Here is a 22,670-nt window from a genome sequence, read left to right on the forward strand (position 1 = left end):
TTTCTTGTTATGTAAATATCAATTTTCTCTTCTGTCTTACATCATTTTCAATAGAGCAGTATTTGATAGGATTTTCTCCAAAAGCAAACCAACAAAAATATATAACATTTAGAAGATGCAATGCCTCAGTGATGCTTTATTATATTTTCTCCTATGAATACGTCCTGAAATTTGGGCAATCCACTACAACAAAGCAAACAACCTCTAACAACAAGAACTTAGTCTTTGCAAAAACCTTCTCGAGGGTCCCCAGAGAACAGGACAATCTTACCGCTTCGTGGAACAGGCTCCAAACCACTGAAGCAAGTGCAAGCTAGATGGGAAGAGTTAAATAAAGCTGCTAAAATTCAGCAGCATTGCAGGCTATTCCAGTCTACGGTTACTATAACCTACACTGGGTGTCCTCTGCATAAGCACCAGTGTGACTTTGTGGACTGCTGAGACTCAGTCTGTTGCAACTGGCATAAGTTGCCACAGGCGAGTAATCACAAGAAACTGACCTTGGCAAAAGCACATTTTACACTTCACTGCTGTTCAACTGTGTTAAACTAAAGAGAGAGCAAGTGAGCACGAGGGAAAGCGGGAGGGAGAAGGAACAAAGGGGGACAGACAGAAAGCATAAAAGTGATCGCAGCCATTTTCAGCTTTACCTGCAGATCCGACAGAGGTACGCCGGCCGCCTCCAGCGCACAGCCCTACTGCTCTTGCTCATGCAGACCTGCGGGGTATCGTTTCTAAACCAGGGCTTCAAAGGGAAACGGGGGGGGTGAGGGGCAGAATTAATTACTAAATAAGGAATTAATACCTAAAAAAAACCTCACCACCTCACAACAAGGAAAAATCAAAGTAGAGAAGGCAATTACAACTTCACACTTTCCTACTACCATATTACAGACTGAATGAGGATTTATGTTCTTTCTCCCTGTTTGGCAACACCGCTTTCGGAATAAAGACTAAATGTATTCCTCAAGGTGTGCAAGACATTTCAGTCCTGATTTTCAAGTTTCAGTGTGACCTTGACTTCAGAGGCTCTCAACAGCCCGGCAGCAATTAGCAGGAACTAGCATGGCCGAATTCCCCCTGCTGTACACAAAGTTGTGTCCTGTCCTCACTACCTTCTAAGTTTCCTTTGGTTTGGCTCAGTTATCTCCCTGTCATGTATTTTCCTTTGTTTCTGCATTTGACTTTTTGGTATTGATTACCACACCTCCAAAGAAACAGGATCTGGCAGAGCAAAGTGGCGCAAGATCCTATGATTAGCACTAACCCACATCCTGATCAAACTTCACAGCAGGCTTAACACAAAGATCTAACCTGGCGAGTATTCTGGGTTTCTAGGACGTTCGGCCGTTGGAGCAAAGCACACAGAAGCTTTGTAGGAGTTACAAAAGAGCCCAATCACTCTCCACTTAGGAAGTGCACAAGGTACACAAGTCTAGACAAAATAAAATAAGACTGCATGCATTTTATATCTCATTTACCTTACCACTCTAAGGTTCTCTAAAAAGAAAGCCCACCTACTACATGCAGGTTCCCTTCCAAATCCTGAAGGCTGCTCCTCTCCTGTGTACATGGTTTCTCCACTCCTCATCTGGTCCCATAATTAACTCAAAAACCCTGCTACAAAAGCCAGACGTTGCTCCTCTCACATATCCAACCCTTTTACATCTCTGTGCGTCTCCATTCCCCTATTCCAACTCCACTTTCATCCACTTCAGTCCTTCAAATGTCATTACTATACGTAGGCTGAAGAAAAGTGACTTTTTTTTTTTGACACGGCCATGTTATTACCTCAAACCATGCCCATCTGAGTGAGAGCCATCGTGGTTTAATGACCTCCACTGTCACTGGCCAGGGAGATACAAGACTCAGCCCTGACAGCAGATGGCTGATTCACACACACTGGCGTTCAGCAATTCAGCAACGATATGATCACGCTTAGCCTATGAATTATATAAACAGCAACTCCATGAAGCATAACTTAAAATTTCAAGGGACTCAAGTACTTCCAAGCCTGAACTTCAGATCTGGGTCAAAAAGGTGTCAGCTGTGGATCTGCAGAATTTTAATCATCTCACCAGATTGTAGCTCTCTTTCTCACAAATAAATGATGTTTGGAAGGCCCACAGGCATGCTTTGTGACAACAAGCCAGGACTCTGCCTTAGGGGGCAGGATGGGCTACCAAATCGCTCGCTTCTTCTATGTGGTATGTAAAAAAATATTGCAATGTCTAGGCTGGGAGTAAACTGATGTCTGTTTTATTTTGCTGACTGTGCACTTGGACACAAAATTTAATTAATCATATTTGTACTGGCTTAGTCCTGTAATAATTAGCTATAGAAGCTGAAAAAATAAATCAAAGATTGCACTAGTTCTGCAGCAACTACATTATGCTTTCAGGTTCAGCTATGATATGGTCACCATTTCTCACAACAGAGCACAGCAAAATAAAGAAAAGAGCGACAAGAAAATAAGTACCTGAAAGGTACTCAGGAAGAACGTTCATGTTTACTAGCCCCAAAGTAAGCATATCATCATATTACACAAGAGCACCCTCAGCTGAAAGCAGGAATGTAACGTCTTTTACTTATTCAATCCATAACCTAAACAGGTTATCGAATTACGCTCTCTCTTGCTGTAACTGCCTCTCAGACTCTGACACTGCACCACGTTTCAGAAGTACTTGTCATTCAATGCCAAATGAGCCATCTGACTTAAGAATTCAGCAACTAGGATCTCATTTTCAAGTCATTTTTCTCAGTAGGTTAAACAGTAATATTAACTGGGTCTTCCACATCCTGGCAAATAATTAGCAATATACTGGCTGCTCCAAGCATATCACTTCTCTCCTCCTTCCTTCCTTCATCACTTTCACCTGAGAGATTTCCTTGAAACCAGTATATTTCCACAATATTATTTCCAGGGCTAATAAATCAAAATATGCCAATATCTAAAAATTACAAGTAACATTTAGCTACAGTTATGCATATGAATACCTATCTATTCACACACATTAAAACATGCATACATACATACTTGCAATCAAATATGTATCCAAAAGATCACATTACGGTAGGGCTGAAATGTTATTGGCATGAGATTAATTTGACTAAAGTATTCCTCTACAATAAAAGAATAGTTTGTTTGAATTATATTTACCTTTCTAAAAGTGTTTCAGAAAGAAAAGTCTTGTCTAGTTTAAACTCACCCAATACAACATAGTGATATCCTTGAAGTTCAGGGAGTCAGGAGATTCTTCCTGTTCCTTCTGGTTATGAATATAGAGCGTGATCTACCAGGAAAATAAAAGAAAATAGAGTGAAAAAGATGTTTGGCAGACAATCCTTCATGTTCTCAGTGGGTCAGTATTTTCAAGGTCCTTACAAAACACTGTGCTGCCTCCAGAAAATCAGTCACTACTGGATTTCCAGAAAGATTTCCCATCAGATTGTGTTCTTTCTTAGGTATCTCAATAAAGCACACCAGCAATTCATTTTTCCATTTGAGATACTCTGGGGCTGTTTTCACTGTCTTAAGCACAAAGATATTTAAGTGATAGGCCCGATGCTCTTATTTTAAAACTATAACATACAGATCACATTTTCTGCTATGAATTTAAATTTAGTGTCAGGCAATTTGTAACTTTTTGTTTGAACTTACATTTAAGATCACTAAACTAAACATTACAGATCCTGTACTCTGAAATGCTTTTAACACACTTTACAAAACCGATAACAACCCCTGAAACTTAAGTAAAACCATGAGAAACATAAAATACCCTTTCTCCCATTAGATACTTCATTTAATCAACAGCTATTCGTACATAGGGTAAGTACTCAGCAACTCTGCTGAATAAAGATGTTTTAGTCTAATAACAGCTGTGGAAAGTTCAGCAAACTTTATTTTCTGCAGTCTTCCGCTAACTCTGGGATTTCCACTTTCTAGGTGACTTCACTTTTTCCTGATAGCATGCTGAACATGTAACTTCGCAGATATTTACACTGTATAATGTCACCACAATCCTTCTAGCTCTTTCAGTAATAACAAGTAAATTCGCAAAAGCTTTGTGATTTCACAGGCATGTGTGTGCCTCTCTCTCCGTACCCAGGCCGCCTTGCCAATATGTAGGATTAAACTTTTTCCAAGGTTGAATAAGCCACCATCTGTCTATCTTGTGTGGTGCTGTGCGCCATCCGGGAGACTTGTCCCTTAGAGCATGTTTCTACCATATGTCACTCCTGAGTGATCAGCTATGCCAAGACATTAGGGAAAAAATGACTAAGTCTAGCTGGAAAACCCGTTCAGAATTCCAGAGGAGGTTTGCCAAGGCTGTATTTGCAAATAACTTTGCATCCACCATTTTTTGCATATCTTGTATGTAACAATGAATAAACTTTACCTGAACTGACAAAATTATTTGGATGATGTAACTGCCATCAATTGTCTACATCTCATGGACTTTTTAATAAGCCAAAAGACTCAGGTATGATGTGTTTTCAAGGAAAATACATGGAACTGTTATATAAGAATTGTGATTTTTATCATAACAAAGGTAAGCAGAAAGGGAGGAAAACAGACACAAACAATGTATTTCAAAAAAAGACCCTACTTGGTATTTTAAAGCCACAAGTTAGCAACTTCTTTCAAAATAATCACCTAAAAATACCTAAGGCAACTGAACGCAAGAATTCTTCCTAAGAAATAACTGTATCTAAAGTGCTTGCCTGCATGCAAACTAATCAGCTAAACCAAATTTTATACCAGTGATATATCATAGTTCGTGCAATTAGAATTTGTCTAATAAAAATATGATTCTACCCGATTTCAGATTTAAAGAACCATTTTATGTTCCAATTCTTCAATTATTAAATTAAAGTTCAAGCCAGCATTGTTCTGATGGCCAGCTCAAGGCTGCTCATTTACATAACTGACTTTCAAGGGCGCTTCATTATGCAGCAATTATTATCAACGAAGAATCTACCAGATCTTCCAGTAGAACATTAAGGAAGATGTTCTTGAAAACACTGAAAGAAGAGAGAAATCAGTAAATAGTGATTACAACCTCCCTGAGTAAGCTCGGCATGGGAAAGGAAATCTATTCCTAATGACAATAGTAAAAGTATTAAATACCAGTAGACAAGTTATAGGAATTATTACATTTAGTGAAAAAGGTGAGATGAGGGGCAATACCAAAACCCAAGAGAGGATGTTCATGGAGGTACGAGAGTCCTTTGCCTGTGTTTTTTGCTTTCAGTTTGGACGATCATTGAATAAGGGGAAGATGTGAAATATAAATTCACCACAGCCTCTTTGGATTTGTGGGATGACAAAGGGCAACAAAAAGCAGAGAAAGTTCATGCTGCATGAAGAAAATAAATGAAAAGCGATGATTATTAAAGGAAATGGAGATAAATTATCACCTCTGAAGGGATTACTTTCTTTTTAAATGTATCTAATTTAAACAGTCTTTCTATGCAGAAAAAGTGAAAATTGAAAACAAGAGGGTATTTCAACCAGATGACAAGAAACAAGTTAAGCTATAAAGTAAAGAAAGCCTCATACTGCAAGGCTGACTTGAGGACCAGAAAGAACAGAGGAAAAGAAATGCACAACAGTTAAGCAGGACTGGATCGCTTGCCCACATAACACACTGCACAACTCTGAAGCCAAGGTATCTTTGGAAGGGTTCAGCTCCGCTGCAGCCCACTCGGGCAGCCTGCGGTGTCCCCACTGTTCAGCCAGAAGACACCGAAAATGCTGGTTCTGCAACACCTGCTCCGTGCTGACCCTTCCCTCTCAGTGTGAACCATTAGATGAAGGTACATCTGCTCTGCCTGGCATAGAACCATAGAACATCCCGAGTTGGAAGGGACCCATAAGGATCACCGAGTCCAACTCCTGCCACCACACAGGTCTACCCAAAAATTCAGACCATGTGACTAAGTGCACAGTCCAAACGCTTCTTAAACTCCGACAGGCTTGGTGCAGTGACTACGTCCCTTGGGAGCCTGTTCCAGTGTGCGACCACCCTCTCGGTGAAGAACCTCTTCCTGATGTCCAGCCTGAACCCCCCCTGCCTCAGCTTGACACCATTTCCTCAGGTCCCATCGCTGGTCACTAAAGAGAAGAGATCGGCGCCTGCCCCTCCGCTGCCCCTCGTGAGAGGAAGCTGTAGGCCGCGATGATGATTCTCCTGGTTCTTCCACCTACTGTAGGTCCATCTTCCCATTGGTATGAACTGGTGACGCATACAAGTTACGAGTAACCTAGAGTGTACTGCAAATGGGAAAAAGAGGAAGGGAAGGAAATTTGTCAGAAGTTGCCAATTTGGATTTTTTTTTTTATTTTTTTTTTAAACTCTGGACGAGCACTTGCACTATGAAGCAGGTAAAGAGCTTCCTCGCAGAAGCAGCAGCCCCATAGCTTCTGCACTATCATCCCCTGCCAGAAGTACAGTAGAGCTGATAGCTTCTCCTGCAACAGATGTTAAGATGATCCTCACGCACCTGCAAGAAAAATCTATGAAGTAAACAATATGAAGGGAGAAAACACTGAAAGGGGAAGAAAGATGATTTTGTTCTTTCCCTTCATGTTCAGCTGAGGATGCTCAGGATCTATCAATTGTTTCTCCCACAGCAGTGTAGACATACAATCAAGAATCCTAACAATCTTTAGAAAAACAACACTTTTGAATTTGATTTAATCAGGATGAGCCCCTCAGAAGTGCTCAGCACTACAGGCAGCATTACTTTGTGTTCCACTTTAAACACGTGGCGAGCTTCACCACTCGCTGTTCTCACCAACTTTTTAGGAAACTTTCCTATGTTCCTGGAACTCATGAGCTCGGGACTCAATCACATTAAAAAGCATTCCTTCATGAATAAAATCACTCTGTGGCACAACAAAACAACTCTATTACATAAATGCAAAACTTAACTGAAACAGCTACTGCTAAATGTAAAAGCAGCACAAGTAAAAGGCAGCTACAGTGAGGTCTATTTCCACAGGAAACCTCATTTAGAGGGGAAGACTGTGGAGAAAGTGTTTACAGACAACAAAGGCTCTCTGAGAACAAGGCCAAGCCATAAGAGTTGCTATATTCTCTGAGCCACCCATCTGCAGGATATTTCCAATTTTCCCACATTCATTCATCAAAGTTCATTCCCCAGTAGAGGCTTTGGGCACCAATTGGCAAGAGGGTTGGTTGATTTTTTTTGTTTAGTTTTTTTTTTTTCCACTGACCAAGACGTAAAGGAGAAAATAGAGTGTGGTGGGAAGCTATCAAATGTCACTAAAAACCCCAGAGGAGCCAGTCCTCTAATAAAAAGTCAACTCTGCGAGCACAATGGTACAACAACATAAAAAAGAGCTTGTTGCTCAAAATACTAATGCAATATTAAAACAAAACACAGCCCCTTTTCTCATCAGTAATCGGTATTCACAAATCAGCTCCAACAAAGAAAAAAAACCCTCCCTATCTGTGATGTAAATGTAAATTGAGGTTTATTAAGTTACCTTTGTTAGGAGTGCAAAAATAGGTGTTGGGATGGGGGAAGAAAATAATTTTAAAAGAGGTTTGCTTTTTCCAAGCAAAGAGATAAAGCAATTTCCCTCATATACCTTTCCTCTTCTTCACGTCCCCCCTCCTCCACGTTGAACCCAAGAAAATCTGCCATTGCTTTAGGTCAAAGGAAAAACAGGCCCAGTTGCCGTAAGCCAAACAACGTACAGGTTTGCTATCTCCCCTGCTGTTTTGGCTCGAGCTCTTCAGACTGGAAAATTCAGAAGCACGATCTCCCAAGCTCTATAAATGCCGGAACCATCTAAGAGGAAAATAGGACAAGGCCACCCCCAGGCAAGTTTGTACTAAAATCTGCTGGCTGCAAGGCAAAAATACAGTAAACATCACATAGGGACAGACTGCTCCTTGGAAAATATTCCACACGAACAATACAGCTTCCAAAGAAAGGTTGCACTGAAGCAACCTCTGGAGAAAAAAAAAATGCAGTGTTTTAAGATCTTTGTGGCAAGTTAGCAAGCTAATGGCACACTCAACAAGTTGTGTGACAGGCAATATGCTTTTGACATTAATCCAAAGAAGAAATGTAAAAGCAACATTGAATGTTCCCTACAACGCGCTAACAAATGCGGTGTCCTAGAACAGTCCTGCAGTTCACTCAGGAAATATCTTTTTTGTCTGACAATTGATCCCGTGGAACGAAACAAGTAATAATAAGCAATTAAGCCATCAATATTTTCTTGTCTTTTCAGGGACAAAACTTTAAGTTACATTTTTGCAGTCCTTGAGATATGATCTTTGCAGCTGATCACTGTATGTTTTAATGTGCTCTGTATTGACTCAACCTAGAAAAACAAGCCAAAAACACAAGTCGAAACATCCTTTTTCCTGCGTAGCTCCAATTTGCAGTAGCAAGAAGCTAAACAACATGCTCTCCTCCAGATGGCTGAAATAAAAAGAACACTCTTTCTGATTAATTAGGAAACAAATGAATCTGCTGTTAGCACAACAAGTTACCATCAGGAAACCTGGGCTCCCACTAAACTTTGGTACTCATGGTTGCTCTGCAACTGTGTTGAGGACCTTCCCAAGATCTGTCTCTCATTTCAGAAGCAAAACGTTACACACAAGTCCATCGAAGTACCACACCAAATACTGCACTGGTATTTATATGTATTGGTATTTATATTATATGCTACAGACAAATAATCCTGCATGAGAGAGAAGTTTCCTAAAAGAGAAAACGTCCATCGGAATAAAAATGAATGTAGAGCTGTGAGAAACCACCACTGGCAGAGTCTCTGTGTAAAAACTCATTCAGGGTTCAACGAGCAATGGAGGCTCATGCGTGCATACTCCAGCCCTCCAGCCGGTCCGGGAAACCAAAATCCCCAGACTAGATACAGCACAAGGAGCAAGGATGTGACAGGCCGAGCAACAGAGGCCGGCCCACAGTTCCCTGACGAGGCTGCCAAGGCTGACTGCTAACATCTCCAGCGAAGGTTCATGGAAATAGAGTGCAGGCACCGGGGATGGAGGGGGGAAAAGGCACAAAGCATACACAGCACGCACAAAACACAGGCACACGCAACGTGTTGCAATAGGTGTTGCTACTGACGCAAGTCTCCTGAGGAAGGAGGGGACCGAGCTCACCCAGCTCGGGGAGGTGAGGGGAGCTGCACCGACAAGTTTTCAACGTCCTCATCACTCCTCTGCTTTCAGGGGAAGACACACGTAGTTTCACCGACACACAGCTTGAGCTACAAAACTGGGAAAGGCGTATTCAAGAGAAATATACCATGTTGTCAAGATGATGATACCAAGGCAGTGAGTTCCCGGCTTTCTAGGCATGAACAATTGCTTTTATGCCCCAAACCTGGGACCCAATATTTCAGTAGCAGTGGTTAAAGGAGGACCGCTTGAGAAGAAGCCAGCAACTCACTGAGAAGGAAGCTGCCACATCTGGGGGCTAAGACACCGTTTCACCACTACCTCCAATGAAGAACAGCATGCCTTAAGAGGGCATAAATATAAAAGCCCTTATAAATTAGAGTACTCCTGCTACGCGCACAACTGAAGTTATCAAACACACTGAGAGAATTATTTTCTAGAGGCAAAGGGAATGGTAGAGACATTTACTGGAAACTAAATCCACAAGTAATTTTTAAAATCCAGGTACCCCTAAATCCTCTGAAATAATTGAGGAAGCTGGGAGACTAAATAAAAAAATAAAAATCCTTCTTCACACATGAAAGGTTATAATATTATACACAGTTATAATTAGTATTAATTCAGCTAAGTGTGCTAATCTCACTTTTCCTTATAGACCTGTAATAGTTGCCTACTGCAGGAAATAAAAGACAACCAAAAACTGCAGTAGTCCATAAAAACACTAATGTTTCAAAGTGCACCCATCCACTACATCAATTACAGAAAAAAATGGACTTTTTTGAGCATGTACCATCCGAAAGTGGATCCATGTAAACTTTCAAACACAATATTCTTTGGCACTTTGTTTCACGAAGACCCACCTCTTTCCCTTTGCTTATACTCCTTTTCATACCGCCTAGGACTTGTGTTGGAAGAGACACTGAACAGTCACACCTGTCCACCCTCTCCTTTCACTCATAATATTGCATACCTCAAGCACACACTCCAAAGTCTCTTCTTTCCAGGATAAAGAGAGACAGTTTACTCTGTATGTAAGCTTTTCTGTATCTGTTACGAACGCCTTCTCTAAATTTTTTCCAGCCTACTGTATCACTGCTGGCTGAGATGACAGGAACTGCACATACTACTCAAGACGCTGGTGAGCCATGAATTTACACATCAGCAACAATGATGATGTCCTGTTTTACTCTCTTTTCCTTTATTAACAACGCCTACCATGTGATTTGCTTTTCTGATCAGTGCAGAGCTCTGAGTTCATTTTACACTGCTGTTTATCATAACCGAGTCATGCATGGTAATAGTCAGCTCAAAGCTCATCACTTTTTAGTGGAACTGCAGTTACTTCTCTCCCTGTAGATCACTTCCCATTTATCTGCACTAAATTTTACCTACCATTCTACTATCCAGTCACACTGCCTTCTCCAGCATTCCTCCAATTCCTTATGGTTCACTCCAACCTTATTACCATGAACACATTAATATCATCAGTAAACTTTCCCTCTTCATTGGTAAGCTCCTTTTCCAGTGTACTTGTTGAGTACACAAGTCCAACTCTATCGGTTGGAAGGGACCACTGCCAGAAGGGACCACTTATTCCTGGCCTTATTATTCCCACCTTTTAACAACGTGTTAGTCCACAACCTGACCCTCCTTCCAAAGCCTCTGAATGCCTTCCAGATTTTTTTATTCACTTGCACATTCACCCCTCTCAATGGGCCTCCGTGAGTTTGAAAGGTGCCACTTCCCTTCATAAAAGAAAAGTTGACTCTTCCTCCAACGATTATATTCATTCAGGTAACACATTTGAAAATATCATCTTATGAAGTATAAATTATCCTTGAAATTGATGAATTCTCTGTCTTTGCAGACAAGACTTCAGGGAACAAAGTAATATAATTCTGTGGTGTTTTGTTTTTTTTTCTCCCTTTTGGTTCGGGTCGGTATGTTGTGGGGTTTTTTTTGTGTGTTTTTTTTTGGTTGGTTAGTTTGGAGGTTTTTTTATTCTTGTTGTTAAAAAGATCCATAAGCATTTCCTTATTTTAAAGCCAAATAGCCAAGGGATGTATGGTATCACTAAACTCTCCCTTTCTATACAGCTTTGTATATGACTAAGAAGTGGGAAAGGCACAATAACAACAATTACTCCTCTTGTAACTCTTCCATGAAAACAAGCCCTTATTCATTTTTCTAACATTTTTTAATCTCTAGAATAAAAAGTAAGCAAATATTAAAAATTTAGTAATTACTAAAACAAATTACCTATTTTTTATTGCTCTTTGGCAGATGTGTGGAACTGCTGACAATTGCATAGCACAAGAACATTTTTTGACTCAGCAAGTTACGGCTTCTCCCAAGTCTTCTGCTTGTTCCTTGATAAGTTCCTACCATTCTTTACTAAATTAATAGACTAATTTCCCCATTGGCTCATGAGCCCCATTGTCTGATTTTTTGCTGGTTATTAAGTTAGCTACACGGGGAACTGTGTCCTTCCAACCTCCCATCCTACCTGTTTACTGCTAGCATACCACAGAGGGCTATTCAGGGGTATTTCCTGGGGTGTTCAGGGTATTCCCACCTGAACTTCGAAAAGATCTGGCTTTTATAGAATTTAGATTCTAGAATTCATAGAAGTTAGAGATGGGAAACCGATGTCCCTTACTCCTGGGTGTTTCTGCATTAATAGCATGCATAATCTCAACCCTTACACTTACATTTGAAACCTGCAAGGACTCCTCTCATAAAAATACCCTCCTAATATTTATGTTAGCCCTACCTGTAAGACCCTCAGTGTCTTTGATACCATCACTTTCAGGCTCTTTGTACATGGCTCATTCACGTGAACAGTGGCCTGAAGCTCTGAAAACCACAGGACAAAAGTACTGGCACCCTCTATTTACATTGCGTCTCAATACCAACCAACCAGTTTTTGAACAAGCTAAAAAGACCAAGAAGTCAACAGAAAAATTTCAACAAAATGTGACTTCATCACTAAAATCTCTCTTTATTTGAGCTTTTTTGTTGGTTTCATTGGATGGAGAGGCAGAGTTCTGTAAACAGATTTGCTAGTTTCCGCATGTGATGCCAAATTTCCATCCTGCGGAACCAATTTTAAACAGAAAAAAAAAGTGTCTCTTCCCATCCTCTGTTCCTCAGTGTCATTCTTATTAAGGATACAGAGAAAAAGTTGAATGGAAATGAGCTAGTCACAGCAGGAGGTGGAGGGAGGGTTAAATCCAAATGTTAATATTTTTTTAAAAATTGTTTTAACTTGCCAAAAACTCCAGATCGCATTGATCTGTAACTCTTCCTTTCTTGCAGCTACGGAAAGTTTTTAAACTGAAGACTGCCAGAAATGACCTTGTTATAAACTGGAGTTCACAGTTATTTTTCTGGAATTTTGTCTCGGTAACTTTTAGCTCAAGCAGTTCTCATGAAAACATTTCCAAACCACCAACTTGGCTAAATATTTCCAGTAAAACAAAATAATCCCCAGTTCCTAAATACAACTCTACTTTTTTTTTTTTAAACTTCACTTTATCCTTCAGAAAACTAATAAGCTTTAAAAATAGGAAAGACAGAAATGGGAGAAAGGAGACAAAAAAAAATGACTACTGCAAGCAGCATCTAGTGTCTCTGGGTTATAGTAGATGTAGAACTGGAAATGGAGATGAGATATGGGAAATAAATCTCCCACAAGTATTAATAGCAATAGCAAATAAACAAATAAAGGCTGTTATTCGAAATAGCATAGTACCTAACATTTTCCTAGTAAATAGCTCTCAAGCTGATCTGGCCAATGTTAGCCCATGCTTACAGAGTTTCCACACGAACACAAAGGACCCCAGAAATGGGAGAGAGGAACTGATGGACTTTGTATTAACATTTTGTTTAGCTTTTCTGGAGCAGGAGTGCAAAGAAATCATTTATTACAGTCCTTTCCGTATCTGTCAGATGTTGCATGTTTTATGTAACTATCACACATTTGGCAAACTCTTCCTACCTACCCATATGCTATGGAAAAACTCAAACTGTGGAAGAAAAACCTTCCTCCACAAAGTAACTTGCCTCTCTTACAGGAACTGCCACTCACACCTAGGGCTCCAAGGTCTCTGCACCCTCCTCTAATCACTAGGACTAGTATTTCCACATAATCCAACGTTCACCCTCCCTGGGAAGCACAACTGTCAGTCCTGGATTGCATGGAAGGTAATAAAGCAGTTGCACAGGATCACTGCATGATTAGGACCAGAACAGCAAGCCCTCATCCATGCACCCAGCCTGACTTTTTCCAAACACAAGCGACAGATATGTTTGTATGACAGGCCAGTACATCACCATGGCCAGTGACGAAGTCATGAAAACCGACCAAGAGGGTGCCCCTGTTCAGGATCCCACCCCAGACTTAGTGGTAGTCATCAGGGCAGCTCCAAGGGGCAAGGTGCCCAGAGCACGCTCGTCTGCTTTCAGCAGCTTTCCACTCATGCAGAAGAGGCCTGGCTCTGATCTTGAATTCACAGAATCATTAAGGTTGGCAGAGACCTACAAGATCACCCGGTCCAACCACCCCCCTACCACCAATGTCACCCACTAAATCATGTCCCTAAGTGCCAGGTCCAACCTTTCCTTGAACACCCCCAGGGACGGTGACTCCACCACCTCCCTGGGCAACCCATTCAATGCCTGACTGCTCTTTCTGAGAAGAAATGTCTCCTCATTTCCAACCCGAACCTCCCCTGGCACAACTTGAGGCCATTCCCTCTATTCCTATCACTAGTTACCTGTGAGAAGAGGCCGACCCCCCGCTCCCCACAGCTTCCTTTCAGGTAGTTGCAGAGAGCAGTAAGGTCTCCCCTGAGCCTCCTCTTCTCCACACTAAAACTTCAAGCCTCATTCATCATGTGTAGGAAACTGAAGTACACAAGCTCCATAGATAGCCCTAAAATCGGCATTTTCCAGCTTTTCACTACGGTACACAGGGAACATAACAGTAGTTGTGCCAATCAGAGCTGCCCACAAAACACCCCAGCAGAGGGGCACGAGAAGTAGATGTAGGAAGCTAAGGAGAAACCCAAGAGGGCATGCCACAGAGCACTTACGGCAAGCCTTGAGAAAAAAAGAAACCCTCCAGTTGCAGAAGTTGCAGGGGGAAAAAAATAATAAATGTAAAGCAAATATATACACTTACTTTAAAAGTCCTATACACTTGAGTTACTAAGAACTCAGATTCCGTAACTGCAGCAAACATGGCAGGATTTCTGAAAGGGAACATTAGGAGTCAGTGTTTTGAGAAGAGCAAGGGAGTTGTCAAGTGGGGAGGTTCCAACATGATGTTTCAATGCATTTGTTGAAACCAGTGCTAAGCCCATCCATGAAACAAGAACAAAAAAAGGTATTTGAAGAATAAAAAGATACAGCACTTATTTGTTGATCTAGAAAATGAATCGTGCAAGGAAGCACGACAGACTAAGGAAGAGATGGACAGACGAACAAGAGTATATGCTGTGTTAGGAGACCCACAGGATACAAGTAACTTGTCGTGATTGAATAGGATCCAGCCAGAGTCCTACAATGCCCTACTCAGCCTCTGTAAAGAAAAGGGGAAGAAATCCTTGTACCCTACCCTGATGGCCCACCTAACCACAGCTGCAGCACTAGATCTGAGGTTAACAGGCAGAAGAAAACTTTAGTGAGCATAATAATAATAATAATAATCTGTCAAGTAAAAGGGACTGTAACAGCTTCTTACCACGAAGTTCTGCCCTTCTGTTATTTCTAACACCGTACCAAAGCACTGGATATGAACTTCTAGAAACCAAACAAGCTGGACAAGCTCAAAGGAAGCAACATTTTTTTTTTTTTTGCAGTGCTGATGCCATATTAAGTAAGCATAGGCTTTATTCAAATAATATAAAATTCTATAAGCAAATTGTTTTCAAAAAGCTGATAACAGCTTGCAGAAGGGGCAGTTTGGTTTCTATGCATGAAAATTATGGGAACTAATAGCAAGTTCTGGGAGGTATGTTAAAGATACTGAGTTTCTGAGAAGCCTTTTTTGGCCCAGTGTTATACAAGCAGAAGGGACATTTGTAGAAATGCACAGACAGATTGTGAAAAATACACTTGCTCCACAAATACACCAATACACTAGATGTACTAGATAAATTTTTCGACCTTCCTAAGTCTCCCAAGTATACTGTGTATAATATGCTCACTTACAGTGATGATAAAGCAAGAAGTGACTCTCCAGAGTCTTCTAATGATTGACACAGGCACCGAAAACAAAGATATCAACTCACCAGTAATTTTCCAACAGCCAATTATTTCACCCTTGTTTAAGTAAGCATGAAGATTGTAAATTAAAGTATTCTGACACAGACATATACTGAATCCCTTCTCCACGGAGTTTATGACCCTGTTACCAGTTTAGGTTTTAAGCCAATAATGACGCAACCTGCTTTCAGAAACAAGGGCCTCAACCCTACGTATCAGGCACAGCCCTGATAGGAATTACACTCTGTGATCTAAGGAGTTTCTCTTGTAAGATTTCTCTTTGTAGGTGCATAGGAACCTGTGCTTTGAACACCCTCTAAGAACAACACCCAACTTTCCCCAAAAGAAACAAAATCACCTCAGGAGATACACAATGCATCCTGTGACAGAAACTCTGGGAAAAAAAAAATCACAAGGGTACAGTTACAGTATACAGTTCCAAGAAAATATAAGACAAAGTCAAAATAAAGGAAGTAAAAAACTTTTTTTTTTAAGGAAATTGTGGAAAATAAATATATACATGTCAAAATGTCTGCAATAACTAGATTTTTCTCATACGCACCTCATGCAAATTTGTAATACAACTGTATCTTGGTATCACACATATACTCTCATTACAGTGTATTACACTCAATATACTATATAAATTATTGGTTTGATACCACACATTGCATATATTCTACACTTGCAAAGCACAGAACTCTGCCTACTAGTCTGCTCCCTAAGCCCATTTCCTACAAGGCAGTCACACCAATGTCTCACGACAGATACATTTCATTAATCTGTTGTCAAACCCCCCTGAATGCAATTAGTCGTTTCCACATTTCTACAGTTTTGATAGTCTGAATCCTAATTTGACCCCATGCATTCCTTAAAAATATTACAAGTATATTAATGCTTCTTAAAAACCTCTGTGCCAAACAATAGTTTTGATTATGCCAATCAATATATCTGTAGGGCCAAACATACATCTACAGAATGTGACAACACGTGACTTAGTGGAGACCACGCACTGAATCCCTGTTGCTACTTCCCCCCTGCAGGGAAAAAAGGCACACGTACTTACAGCTAAGTCCAGAGCCAGGCCCTCTTCTGTGAGAGGTAAGAAAAAATACACAGTCTACTGAAAGAGTAAATTAAAAGATGTAGATTACGTGCCCAGTCTTCCCAATTGTAGGTGCATTAAGGCTTGAAAAGAAGCATACAGAGCACAGCAGGATGGAACAACTTGGTCAGCCGTGTCACAGTGCATCTCCACGTCTGAAAGTCCTGCAGCTTATGTGACCTCTGAAATTTTCTGCGCAATGTTTACTCACTCAACTACAATGAACTTAAGTAATCTAAAGAACCAGTAATATACATCATTTACATAAGACATCCTGCAAAATAAGACTATGGAAACAGGCTAATGAATTAAAGCAGCGCAAAAACCAAAAGGGTCCAAGCCCTCCACTGGATGAGCAGAGCACTTGGCATTTCATGCATGCGTGAATAGATCAATCCTCTGAGACGGTGACAGAGCCTGTACATCAGTGATATTTGTTAGACTTGTTAGGACTCAAAACCAGTTAACGTCACATGATTTACAAGGTTTCCAAGTACTCGCCTACATTTCTGACTTGTTTGATGGCATTAAAAGACCACTCAGCAAACCCTGTCACAGGAAATGAAACTCCCACTGGCTGCCTGGAGAAACTACGTTTGGCTGAGCAACAGCATGTGAACCAGCACAACGCTCATTGTCACACCTGTGACACTGAGGGGGGTATGAGAATCACTGGGGACACGGTGAAGCAAAACATGGGTAAAAAAATCAGTAAATTTATGTACGTGGAATATATTATCCAAAGTGGTTCTTGTTGTGAAACTCACGGGAACTTCTGAAAAGAACTTAGAGCATCTTTCATAAACAACTTCATCTATGAAACCACTTAAAACATGGAGGGGAAAAAAAACGATCCACTGGTAGCTGTGCCTGTGAATTTGTTGGCATCTTACAAAACTCTCAATCATCTATCTGAAAATGATACCAACTTCTAGAAGACCAAAATTCCATCTGAACTGTTCTAACCTACCGGTAGCACTTCAGCACTAATCTCTCTTCTCGTCCCAGCATTTTGACTTTTGCTTTTCCTGACGTGCAGAGAGCTACTTTCCTCTTCCATGTCATTGGGCTTTTGCTAAGCAGTAGGGTTAAAATCATTACCATAGAATAAGGCAACATTTTTTAAATCAACATAAAATATTAGAAATATTTCAGCAGCTTTAGGATGTGCAACTACTTGTGATTTGGTCAGTTCCAAAAATAGTTAGGACCCATTATGTCACTTTATTAGTGGTATCAGCATGGTTCCCAGTAATGAAAACACCTGCACAATCGAGAGCCAAGCAAGGGAGAAGGGGCAAGAACAGAAGAAAACGTGTGAAAATCACAACAAAAAGCAGAGAACAGAATCAAGCAATTTTGGAAACTGAAAAAAAAAAGAAAAAGCAGTTAACAAAAAATGTATTTCATAAAATCATAGACTGTTTTCCCAGACAGTTGTATTTTTGTCCATGGATAATGCTTCCTTAGTACTTATTTCTATATGGAAACATTAAAAGAACCAGAGGAAAAAAAAAAAACAGCAACCAAAGTACATAAAAATTGCCCCCTCTTTCTGTCCATGGCCTTCTTTTTCTTTTCTGGTCTGTTCTGGAGCACCTACAGCATTAACAGAGAGAAGACTGTAACTAGAAGCTTAAATATGACCGAATACAGACGCTTGCCTTGCATGCACACTGTCATCGTGAATTAGGCATGAGTTGACAAGCTAAAGACCTGGCTTGCAGTCTCATCATTCAATCATCCATCCAATCTCATCAATTGAGCAAGACAGTAACACGTCCCCTCTAGCTTAAATGACAGCAAAACTGTGGGTTGCAATCACAGGTCATCTTCAAAGGACACATCATTAAGGATGGTTTTGTTCTAAATCGATTGTTTATTGGGAATTACTCTAATATAATACTTCTCTCTACTCCTTCTGCCTCTTGCCTTTAACTCTGTTTAAAAGAACATATCAAAATGAGTATTTCATAATTTCTTAAGAATAAGCTAACAGTAAATGTCATTGGATAGAATACAGAATTAGCCATTTACAGCCCAAAAACCATGACAAAAATAAGGTCATCTAGATTAACTTCCAACTGCATCTCTAGCTAGTGCTAATCTGCAGTGCCTTATATTGCAGTCTAAACTATTTTGACCATGTAGAAGCTGTTTCAAATTACCCCAGATGTAAAAACTTGAAAAAAATAAACCAAAATATAAATGACAACATATGCACCCTAAAAAAAAAAAAATAGTGCTTCATTTACACATGGCATCTAATGTTTTTGTAACATGCAAAATGTCCCCCCCCCCCTTTTTTTTTTCTAAATTTGCCAAATCAGTTTTTTGTTTCTAATTTCTCTTCTAAAAAAGACTTAGCAGTAGTTGTCCTCTCTCTCCTCTTACGGAACTTGAGGACTAAGTCTGCCAAAGGGTGACGTCAAAAGATGCTGATGGAGCTAAGGGAAAAGGAACAGGAAGAAAAGCTACATTTCTGTAAAAAGTTTAAAAGTAAAATGAGAATCGATATTTCAGGGAAGGGATGTGCTCACATGGAGCTCATTCACCAGCTCCTATACACCAAGAATTCCTTAATAAAAAATGGCTCAGGTCCAACAGACACCACAGCAGCGTCTCTGGGAAATGAACGACAGAAGGACAGATTCTCCACTGGTTAGAAAAACATAATCAAATCTCTATTAACATCATTTGCTTTGCGATAGTTTACATCAGCTGAGGATCTGCCTTGAGGAAAACTGGAAATTTGTTTGTTCTTCCATGTCGCTAGACATAACACACATGCTTCTCAAACCCTACCAAGCTGAAACGAAATTGTAACCACCACATGCAGACGTTTCATCGCAAGTTTGTTTCTCTGTATTGCACCCTCCCCACTTCACAAACACATCAATCTCAAGCATTTGATAACATCTACAGAATATATGGGAAGAGAGTTCTGCGACAGCATATAAACAGTACAGAAAATCCATTTTATTACCAGAAAACACATTTTAAATTTGCACCTAGTGAACTGTTAAACATACCTCTTTTTTTAAAAAAATCATTCTGACAGCAATATTTTCATTCAAATCAAAAGGAAGGCACAGCTTTTCGGTAAGGACGTATACTGATTTCCAAAAAACTGCACTCTCCGTAAGATTGCTATTACTTTTTAACCAGATTCATATTTTCACCTCTCGGATGTTGTAAGGGATTCCATATTCACCAGAAGTTGGAGTACCTGAACTGTTTCAAACTGATCCTCTCCAAGCAATCTGTCCCTTTTGCTAGTTCTCACATCCAACTTGGATGCGCCCTTTCCAGTTTACCTTTCTGCCTCAATTTCAAGGAATTTTTAAACTATTTTTGCTGTTCCAGAAATTGATTGATGGGAGATGTAACCTGCAGGTTAATTATTTACTCTCTCTGGGTCTAAAGTTTCTACCCGTAGCCTTCTTTGTATATCAATTATTATCAACTTGTGCAAAAAGATCACCTCAGAGTAGCAAATGGTTCAACAGCATCCTTAAATAAAAAAAATAAAACCAATAAATTATTTTTAAATAATAGCATTTAAAATAAATGACCTTTAATGAGAGGGTTTTAAACAAGATTTTCAAGTCACAGACAGACATCAATTGACCTGAAAGCAAAGATGTTCTATTTGTTATTTTCCCCTACAGCATTAACATCAGATTTGGCATATGCTACTATATCAGCTGAATTCCTTTATATATAAATAGGACTGGCTATAGCAAAAGGGGAATACATTTTGTGTCCTAACTTTCAGATTTTGAAGGCTATAAATATCATTGAAGATTCTGAATTGCCCAAATAATTCTCAGAACAGATAGCTCATCCTGCCACACTGCAAAATGAGAAAGAACATTTTAAATTGCAGCTGCTGTAATCAAATAATTGCAGCCACATAAATATAGGGCCAAAGCCAAGGGTCAGCTTAGAGCTTGAGTTTATTTTTATTAAAAAGTTTAAATTCTTTTAAAAAGAATAATAAAAAAGAATTGAAAATTGTTTTCTTTCACACAGCAATTGATTTATTTTAAGACAAAAATCAAATTACTGAAATATTTAGCATATTAATTACAAAAATATTTCTTACCCATGCAATTAGAGACTCGTGATTGCATTTTTACTAAATCATGCATTTTAACTTAGCATACCAAACAGTTGAAAAATGCAAAGAGGAAGCCATATGTATCAACACTGGATACTTTATTTGATAATGAAAGTGCTGCTATGTGAAACACAAAGAGAGGCTAGTGAGAGCGGGTGAATTTGAGAAGCCATGGCATAGTAAAGTAACCTAACTCAATTCCAACAGAAACTAACTTGAAAATTAAAAACAACAGATACTTAATAACTTGTGTTTCTAATATCTTAAAGAGAAATACAAGTAAGGCTGCAACTTGATTATCCCAGAAGTTAAGAACACAAAAGAGGCCAAATGATTCCCGAACATACACACACAGCAAAGCAACTACTCTGGGATACACACGTTCGACTCAGTCAACCATATTTAATCTTCTGCAGGCTATAGCTCATACTACTATATATGCAAAGTTAACTTTTTATTTAATCCTAGGCCAAATACACTTTCCTTCCTCGCAGAGACGACAAACATTTTCATTACATTTCTCAAGTGAGGGCAGAAGGAGCACTAAAACTTACTTTGACTCAGTAACAAAGAAATGGCTATCAAAAAAGACGACAAATATGTATTTAAATTAGAACTTGGCAAAGTAATTCAGATGCCTAAGAACAGTAATAACATAACACAGGGAGTTTCCATGAAGAATGAGGAATCACAGAAATACTACCTTTGGCACACTCTTGATGACAACAAAGTTGTTCCCTTGAGAGCTCTGACAAATGGTAAATAATCTGCAATTCCTTCCAGCAACTTCTGCATATTTAACTTCAGATGTGAACGATGGGTTTCTATTTCAAGAGTTGTATTGCTCCTGCAAAGTTTAAGTGGTTTTGTACAAAATACCCAAACCCAAGACGGGGCACCAAAAATAGTTGCTATTTCCTCCGGTTACTATAGCCATCCCCCACTATGCTGGTATGAAAGTTCTCACACTGCTACTTTCTGTGCTGCAATAGGTAGCACAGGACCTGCTGAAAATTTGTTGGAAAGAAAAATCTTATCCAGAACAGCTCCCAGCCCCAGGTAAAACAGGAACAGACCATATGATAAAGCAAATCGCAAAGCCAGAAGGCAGAGCTGTGCAAGCAGACAGAGTGCGTCAAAAGCCAGGGCTTCAGTAGGACCTCCCTGCAGGTTCTGTGTGGTAGTACTGGGGGATGTTAGCACAGCATGTCTTAAAATGAAAAAAAAAAAAAAAAAAATCAAGAAAAGTCTATGACTTGCTACTCAGTTTTAGGTGCCCGCCTGAATTTAAAACCATTCTTACATGGCTGGCTGAAGAATAAGATGAACTTGAACTTATACTCCACATTTAGTAACTTCTTTCTGAAGCGGTGCTTAGTTAGGAGGATTTCGTGTTCAAGGTGACAGACTGGCAGTAATGAAATGTGAACTCCTCCATTTCTCTTCATAATGATAAGCAACAACATAGGAAGCTTCTCACATTGTCCAGTTCAATTTCCTTCTCACTTAATTATAGATCAGGAGTAATTCCACTAAAATTAATTAAGTTGCATCAGAGACTGGCAAGAGAAGGATTAGTCTGTCTACAGCGCGACACAGGGGAGAGACAACTGCTCTCCTACCACGGCTGTTCATTTTTAGCTTCAAAGAATATTAACCCATCACGTTTGCACTAATGACCAGAACCATTCGATCTCAGGGGAAAAAAAGGCCACAAGCAGGGGCAGCCTGCCAAGGACACCCACCACTGAAGAAGACTCCCTCAGTGTGGTCCTTCTCTCCAGGACTTCTGCATTTGGCATTAAATGTTTGTTGGATGAAATGAAAACACCCCTCTCTAGGTGTTGGGTTTGCGGGCTGGGTTGGTTTTTGTTTGGATTTTGCCACCTCAGAGACATAATATTGACGTCTGTGAATCCTATTTTCCTATTAAGTTGTCCCTTTTCATTACCAAAGGACCTAAATGCTCTGGCAAACCACG

The 22,670-nt window shown here is 39.9% G+C and overlaps 1 protein-coding gene across 5 annotated transcripts in view; it reads right to left on the bottom strand.

Moving 5' to 3' along the window:
* Window positions 1-22,670, bottom strand: part of LDLRAD4 (low density lipoprotein receptor class A domain containing 4) — a 290,554-nt gene that overhangs the window by 243,673 nt on the left and 24,211 nt on the right. For 4 of the 5 annotated variants that reach the window (XR_013946621.1, XM_080580317.1, XM_080580319.1 and 1 more), the window contains exon 2: window positions 3,210-3,293. The gene's annotated coding sequence lies outside the window, so the exon portion shown is untranslated. Of the gene's footprint in view, window positions 1-3,209; window positions 3,294-14,376; window positions 14,444-22,670 lie in introns of those variants that run through there. The other variant, XM_080580318.1, reaches the window with a different exon arrangement.

The sequence above is a fragment of the Anser brachyrhynchus genome (assembly GCF_964034855.1).
Source record: "Anser brachyrhynchus genome assembly, chromosome: 2".
Classification (NCBI taxonomy): domain Eukaryota; kingdom Metazoa; phylum Chordata; class Aves; order Anseriformes; family Anatidae; genus Anser; species Anser brachyrhynchus.